Source organism: Herpailurus yagouaroundi, unplaced genomic scaffold (assembly GCF_014898765.1).
Source record: "Herpailurus yagouaroundi ecotype Mexico unplaced genomic scaffold, PumYag 214, whole genome shotgun sequence".
NCBI classification, from domain to species: Eukaryota; Metazoa; Chordata; class Mammalia; order Carnivora; family Felidae; genus Herpailurus; species Herpailurus yagouaroundi.
The window spans coordinates 8,018,104-8,026,641 of NW_024412445.1; the positions used below are offsets into that span (position 1 = coordinate 8,018,104).

An 8,538-nucleotide genomic window follows, 5' to 3' on the forward strand; every position below is an offset into this window, starting at 1 on the left:
CCGTATATTTGTGGGTCCATTTCTGGGTTCTCTATTCTATTCCATTGATCTATGTGCCTGTTTTTGTGCCATTACCATACTGTCTTGATGATTACAGCTTTGTGATACAAGTTAACTTCTGAGATTGTGATGCCTCCAGTTTTGGTTTCCTTTCTCAGCATTACTTTGGATATTCAGGCTCTTTTGTGGTTCCATACAAATTTTAGGATTATTTGTTCTAGCTCTGCAAAGAATACTGGTGGTATTTTGGTAGGGATTACATTGAACGTGTAGATTCCTTTGGGTAGTATCGACATTTTAACAATATTTGTTCTTCAAATCCATGAACATGGAATGTTTTCCCATTTTTTACGTGTCTTCTTCAATTTTCTTCATAAGGTTTCTATAGTTTTCAGCATACAGATCTTTTTTTTCTGTTAAAGAATTACTTTATTAATACAAAACCTACACAGAAACTATTAAGTGGTGAGAAATTTAAATATCTAAGTAACGGCAAATAGGTGGCAATTCGGGGTTTACAGAACACATGGAGACTGCAACAGATTAGACTCCCATGGTTTAGAGGGCATCTTCAGAGGTGAACAGGGCCCCTGGTGTAACAGCTTTTCAGGTTCCCTGTCCTCAAGAATCATGAGAGGCAGTTCATTAAAGAGGAGGTGTACAATCCCTTCTTTCAGAGGTAGCTCTTCCATTTTACCTCCTGACTGCATTCTTTTCTTCATTGTTTGAGATTTGTTCCATTCCTGGTTTCTATGTCTTTATGCTCTGTGTTGACATCTTCAGATTTCAAGGCACTGCTTTCAGAGAAGCTCAGGTTATTGCAGATGATTAGGATTTACTCAGAGGAAAAAAAATATGACTCACTTCATGAATTTTTATAGAAATTTGAGGGGCACCTGGGTAGCTCAGTCAATTGAACTCCAACTCTTGGTTTTGATTATGATCTCAGAGTTGTGGGATTGAGCCCGTTGTCAGGCTCCGTGCTGAGTGTGGAGCCTGATTAAGATTCTCTTTCTCTCCCCGCCCCACCCCCCCCCCGCCTCTCTCCACATCTCATGCTTTCTGTCTCTCTTTTTCTCTAAAATAAAACAAAAAATAGATTGAAATTGGATTGCATTTATTTTATTTTTCAAATTAGTTGCTTTAGCCTTCATGTATGATATACCAACAGGAAGCTCAATGCTGTAGCATTAACTTAAGCCACATGCATTACCCAAAGACCTCAAGAATTTACTCACTCTGAAGACAGATGATGATCAGCAAAACCTAAGAAGTAGAACTGTGCTTTAATAATTCTAGAAATACTGCTGTTTCAGACACTTAAAAAAATCAATCCTTTGTGATTCAATTCTGAGGGTGTATTTACACTGGAAACACTAGTGCCCAAAATTGGATCCCATACTCCCCACCATTTTCCCATTTCTCCACGTGGATGCTCTTTTTGATTGTGCTCAAAACATTCTTCCCCAAATGCAACAATCTTACCATCACTTCTGGATGTGGAATGGACTTCAGGATCATGTATTTATTTATTTATTTATAATTTTTTAAATGTTTATTTATTATTGAGAGACACAGAGTGTGAGCAGGGGAGGGGTAGAGAGAGGGAGAGACATAGAATCTGAAGTAGGCTCCAGGCTCTGAGCTGTCAGCACAGAGCCCGACACGGGGCTCAAACTCACAAACTGCGAGATCATGACCTGAGCCAAAGTCAGTTGCTTAACCAACTGAGCTACCCAGGTGCCCCAAGGATCATTTATATGCTATATAAACCCAGATCTCCGATAGGTTAAGTCAAGTCTCTTACCTTTGCTATCCTTGCCTTCTTAGTAAACACCCTCCTGACACTCTAAATCCACAAGTCCCTGGACTGTATCAACTATCAACTCTCTAAACTCGGAACATATGAGTATATGGATATGTATATCTCAGAATATCCTACCCATCCTAGTTCATTCTCTACTTCTATTCTTCCTTCTTAGTTTATAATATTACTTGTGATGTGGGTTCACCATGCCATTTAAGAATATTCACTTCAGTTATAAAGAACAAGTAAATCAAGTAGGATGGATGAAATCAATGAAGTTTATAGCCATTTGAAGGTACATAAAAAACTAGCTGGTGAGACATGTTACACAGATAAAGAGTGCATATGTGTGTTAAAATAGACAAGAAGGTGAATGAAAGGACCAATTAAGTGATAAATACTCCCAAGGCACCAACTCTCCATGGAAGTCTTTGCATCCATAAATTGGCCACCAATCGGTGATGCTCAAAATGGTCTTCAGTGTTCTCTGTCCAAGACGTAGTTGTAAAAATCATAGCTGCTTGACAGATTTTTAACAAGTGATAGCTGCTGCCATATGTTCCTGTATCTCTTCAATAAAACAAGGATGTATTGAGGTGGCATGCTAGTTCTTGAACCACCACACCTGTCCATAAGGAAGGCTGATACATCAGAGAGAAAAGAGGGGATATATGCCATTAAGTATTATAATATGCACACTCTTTAGTTTACATCAGGAATTATTAAAAATTATAGTTATTTGCCTTTACAAATAACTAAATGATAATTTTACCAAGATTAAAGTGGTTGTCCAGAGAGACACCTCTGCTTCTTCCAGAGAGACACTGGGGTCAGAGAGTATGATCGTTCCACCTTGCTCACAGCCTATCTTAACTTGTAATCTTCCTCTTTATCCCTCTGCCTCTAGTTTTATGTTTTATTCTCATTCAGAAAACCATATATTCAGAGCTCTTTAATTTTTGCCTGAGCCTTTCTACTGTGTCTCCTGAAACTCTTTGTCTGGTGGTCTATCTATAGACCATAACAGCACTCGGTCGGTCCACTTCCTGTTTGTGCGTGTCCAGATCACTCCAAAACTTCCCCCTTTACTATGTCTTCCTTATTCGCTAAGATCTATTTTTCTCTTTAAACGCTAAACCCACGCATCTTCCCTTGAATGAGCCCCACCCTTTTCCACTTGTCTTGTGACATTTAGTAATGCTTTTGACATCCTATAGACCTTGTACAATAATTCATTATGTGAATTGTACATCAGTCATTTTATGCACACACACACACGCACAGACTTTAACATTATATCAGTACAAATCAGGAATCAGTATGAGTCAGGAATATTTAAGCAATTGAAAGATAATTTGAGCCAGGGCTTAACCACCTTTTTACGTTTCCTTAGTGGTAAATGAGATTTTAGTAATTTAAACTTATTCAAGGGTAGATGTTTTAAAATGACTGCAATGATGACCTTCTTGCAAACATAAATGCCTTAAAATTAGCTTTAGTGCTTTAGTAATTGTAAACTCTGAATTCTGACATCTTCTTTCTTTTGTTCAATCATTACTATGAGGCTGTAAGCTTCCCAGGGGTGTATCTACAAGACACAGTGCTCCTCTCTTTCCATTTCCAATGTTTATCTGTTCAAATAAGCTAATTTAAGGAGAACTACATCGAGCCACTGAGATTCTGGATGAATACTTACAGGGCCTGATCTACAGATCAATAGCATGCCAATAATTTTAAATTGCTCTCAACCATAATTCCTAATATTTACTTTACTATATCCTTCTGAGATACGACTTTGTAAGGCATATTCAGAAAATTTTTAATGCATTTTACTTACTCTCTGTGAGAATCAGAGAAAATAGTATCATATACAGACATGAAAAGAACGACAGTGAATCAATGGATTCTATAGACAACTGTTAAGTCAAGAGATGAAATGTGCTTATATTATGATCTTTTAATTTCAATTTTACCACAAGGACTGCTGTAACTGTAGGTATTGGAGGTGAAGCTGCTACACTTTCTGCTATACTTGCTGAGGGAACGCAGGTAGAAAACTCCTTATTGTCCAGCTGAAATACTATATTTCAGGATATACAGGGAAGACATAATGTGTCATGTTCATTCATTCCAGCTACACATCTCTGACAGACATTCTATTCCTAAGAGAGTCAGAAATAGTCCTGACATCCATGGAGCTTACAGACTCGAAGACTTTCCTGCAGAAAAATATCTTTGTGATATTTTTATTTTCTAACGGTAAGAGTAAGTTCATGTTCTTTGTAAATACAGTCACAATGTGCAATACTGTAAAAGGAAAAAAGGAAAAAAAGTAAGAATCTCCACTAACTGATCCTCCGTAGAAAAACGCTCTTCCGTAACTGGTAAATATATCATCAAATAAATACAACTCTCAATCGTCAGCCATATGTTAATTTTTTTCCCTACTATGTGTGTGCCTCATCCTGTCTTAGGGAATGATGATAAAATGATGAAGGCTAAAGGAGAGATTTTCCACTCAGGATATGTAGAATCCAGTGGAGCAGACAGATGTGTATCAAGCGATAGCATGCTGTGTTAAGGGACAGTATTGATAACAATATAATAGGGAGATCGGTGATTTATGAAAGCGTCTAGTGTGGGAATTTGATGTAATGTGAGGAACAGATACGTACTTACTTAGTTTTTGAAGAAGGAAAATTGCCTGAGATCTGAAGGGTTGAATAGGTGATCTCTATTGAGATCCTAGATCTCTGCTGAGGCAGGAGGCACATCGTGTAGAGAAAGAACAGAAAGTTGGAGTTGTTGCAGTGTAGACGGAAACAGGAGATACGTTGTGCAATGAGTCTGGAGCCCTGGAAAGGAGCCAGATCACACAGTGAAACACAAATTGCGACAAGTACTAACTTCATTATCCTAAAAAGGAGAAGTCATGCAGCATTACAAGTAGGTGCGTGACAAGATCAGATATTTTTGTACTTTGAGCATCACCTGGTAAAAGCAGGGATGAAAGACATAGTGCCAAGTTTCATTATAATACGTAATTTATTTGCAAATCAGTATCATAGCAAAATATAATGGACTCAAAATTGCTATTGTATTTGATAAAATAGTGTTAGATACCTTTCCTTATGACAGCATATCGCTCTACACAGTGGCACAGTATTCATTACATCAATATAGAATGCTTTCAACAAACCCGTATTTTTATCCCTTTTTTTCAAAATTTCAAATAATGTTACTAACGGTAGCCTTAAAGTTATATCTTTGAAATGTATCAAAATAGTTCCTTCTAAGGAGTTAATTTCTACCAACTCAGGACTAAGGCTAGGCCCATTTTATTTTTCACAGATAATGTCAAACTGTCTATTAAAAACATTGTGACAATAGAGTCTCACCCTCAAGCAAGGAAAACATCCTGGATTCTCATCACCTTTGCCAACTATGTGTGTTACTTTCTTGGATCAACTCAGCTTCAATTCCTTTCAATGCTACTGAATTTTACCCGCTCATTTTCATGACCATGCTCTACACCTTGGTTTTATTGGGGCTACCTCTTCAATAAAATATTAAATATCAACATATGTCATGTATGATTCACTTTAATTATTATAATGATGTCCGTTTTACAGGTAAGGAAATTTAGTCACAAGTCCATTAAGACACTTGCCCAAAATCATGCAACTAGTAAATATTCAGAAGACTTTTACCATTACGTGTTATTACTTTAGAGAAGCTATTTGATGAAGCTCAAAATTGACTCATGATTTTTAAAACCTCTTAGTACACTAAAAGTAAACAAAGGCTCACTACCTTAATAAGTATTATATAACTCCTAACAATAATTAAAATCATGTTTTATTGAGGGATTCCACAACTGTTCCATTAAAATGAAGGACCATGGGGCTCCTGGTTGGCGCAGTCGGTTAAGCGTCCGACTTCAGCCAGGTCACGATCTCGCGGTCCATGAGTTCGAGCCCCGCATCAGGCTCTGGGCTGATGGCTCAGAGCCTGGAGCCTGCTTCCGATTCTGTGTCTCCCTCTCTCTCTGCCCCTCCCCCATTCATGCTCTGTCTCTCTCTGTCCCAAAAAATAAATAAACGTTGAAAAAAAAAATAAAATGAAGGACCAGAGAAGTTTTAATGAATCTCTACTTTATAATATTCTTAATGGGTCGTTTAGCCAGTAAAGTCACCAAGTTAAAAAAAAAAAAAAAGTGGATGACAGACAGTAGGAAATAAAGTAGTCATTTATTAATTAACCTATCAATACTTATGTCACTACTAAATACCCGTCCTGGGCTTGGCAGTGGAGATTGATAGCATGAAACACAGGTGATTTGCCCCTTCCTCATTCTTAGAATTGCTGGGTAAAAACCAATGGTTAAACAGAACTAACATTAAAGTTTGCTTTGTGCTATGTGAGGGAAAGTTCAAGATTCATTGTAAGAATTAGTACAGAGACAGACATTTCTAGAGATCCATGGAAAACCATCCACTGCAACTGTTAGGTGGAAAGACCACCAGCCATAAACCAGACAAAAACATGTGGGAATGAGCCTTCCCTGGATCGGCGATAGTAATGGTGAGCTCACACAAGTGAAAGCATTTCAGGATAGAATAGAATAATATTAGGTGGGGATATTACAACATGAAGTTGTAATAAATGAGTAGGGAACTCCTTGGTTTATTTTTTATTAATGTTTATTTATTTATTTTGAGAGAGACAGAGAGTGTGAGTGGGGCAGGGGCAGCAAGAGAGGGAGAAAGAGAATCCCAAGCAGGCTCCATGCTGTCAGCAAAGATCCTGACCCAGGGCATGAGCTCATGAAGCATGAGATCATGACTTGAGCCAAAATTAAGAGTCAGACACAAATGACTGAGCCACCCAGGCACCCCCTCAGTTTAAAATAATAATAATAATAATAATAATAATAATAATAATTGCAAATCAATTCAGTGAGTATGATTTTTTTTAACCTGAAGATAAGGAAAAAGGAGCTGAAAGGTTTTTTTTTTATTTTTTTTAACATTTTATTATTTTTGAGACAGGGAGAGACAGAGCATGAACAGGGGAGGGTCAGAGGGAGGGAGACACAGAATCTGAAACAGGCTCCAGGCTCTGAGCTGTCAGCACAGAGCCTGACACGGGGCTCGAACTCACAGACTGCGAGATCATGACCTGAGCCGAAGTTGGCCGCTTAACCGACTGAGCCACCCAGGCGCCCCAGGAGCTGAAAGTTTTAAGAAAGGAGTTGCAATGTTAAAATTTTCAGTTAAGAAGGATCACTTTGAATACTGTATAGATTATCAGTGGGTATGAGAAAGACCAGAGGTAAAACTCCAAAGATGAAGATTTTGCCGTAAATAAGAGGATGATGATGATAGGACTAACTTGACTTGCAGATACAGATACAAAAAGAAGAAAAAAAAAACAGGTTTGAGAAATATTGAATTGGTATAATGACAAAACTCAGTTATCTTTGAGCTATGGAAGAGGGGAGAGAAGGAGGAAAGTGATGGGACCTTCCTCTGTAATGGGAAACATTGGGCAACAAGCAAATACAGAAGGCAAGAAGGGATGACAAGCCTCATTTGGGACCTGTTGAATGTGAAACATGAAGGAGGTATCCTAATAGAGACATGGAAGGTGCAACGGGACTGTGGGTTTAAACTCAGGAAATTGTGTATGTCTTAGATATAGACTTAAGATTTGTCAGCATATATATAAATACAGAATACACAGGAATAAATGAGATAGACTGTGGATTTTTACAGACTGAGAACAGGACCTGGGAGAGCACTTTGAGAAATATTCATCTGTAAGTAGAATAAAGAAAAGCCTGAAATGGAGGCAAGAAAGAAAGAAAGCAGGAAGGAAGGAAGGAAGGGAGGCAAACAGAGAGATAGGGACAACTAGTAGAGTGTAGAGTCAGAAAAACAAAGACAGGGTATTTTTCAAAAAGGAGGATACAGTCAGGAATCTCACCTCCTGGTAAGACGAATTTAGAAGGGGCTGAAAAATTGTCCCTTGATATTAAATACTGGTAGTTCATTGTTGACCCTGGAATGAACTATGTTAGTAGTTTCAAGGAAACAATAAACATACTTAATTTTTGATTAATCATGAAAGGAAATTAGGAACAAGAAACTGGATGTAGAAAGGAATTCCCACAACTCAAACTACTACAGGATAAACAGATGTGAAGTTAAGTGAAAGAAGCTTTAGAGCAAATTGTATTTTGGATGGGGAAAATACAGAATATTTTACTGATGACTTTAAGGAGCCAATAAATATGCATTGTTGAAAATGCAGAAGAGCATAGGGCTCATCAAAATAAACAGAGAAGCAAGGACAAGATAGCAGGTGCAAAGCAAGCAATATCTCGAATAAGCAACTAGGTCATGTTATTTACTGAACTGGAAAAAGATATTAGGGTGCTTGGGTGGGTCAGTTGGTTAAGTTTCTGACTTTGGCTCGGGTCATGATCTCACAGTTTGTCAGTTCAAGCCCTACATTGGGCTCTGTGATGACAGTGTAGAGATTCTCAATGTCTCTCTGCCCCTACTCTGCTCTCTCTCTCTCTCTCTCTCTCTATCTCAAAATAAATTACATATATATATATATATATATATATATATATGAAAAAGGTATTATATGGTCGTGGTGGTGCCAGTTGTGACTTTTATTTTGGAAATACTGCGTTCGAGGTGCTGCCGAGACCTTCCAGA

At 37.9% G+C, this 8,538-nt stretch overlaps 1 long non-coding RNA gene across 1 annotated transcript in view; it reads right to left on the reverse strand.

Moving 5' to 3' along the window:
- LOC121017012 (uncharacterized) overlaps positions 1–4,580 on the reverse strand; it is a 21,080-nt gene extending 16,500 nt beyond the window's left edge. The window contains exon 1 of the long non-coding RNA XR_005784584.1: positions 4,487–4,580. This is a non-coding gene — a long non-coding RNA (uncharacterized LOC121017012). The remainder of the gene's footprint in view (positions 1–4,486) is intronic.
- Between the last annotated feature and the right edge of the window lie 3,958 nt (positions 4,581–8,538).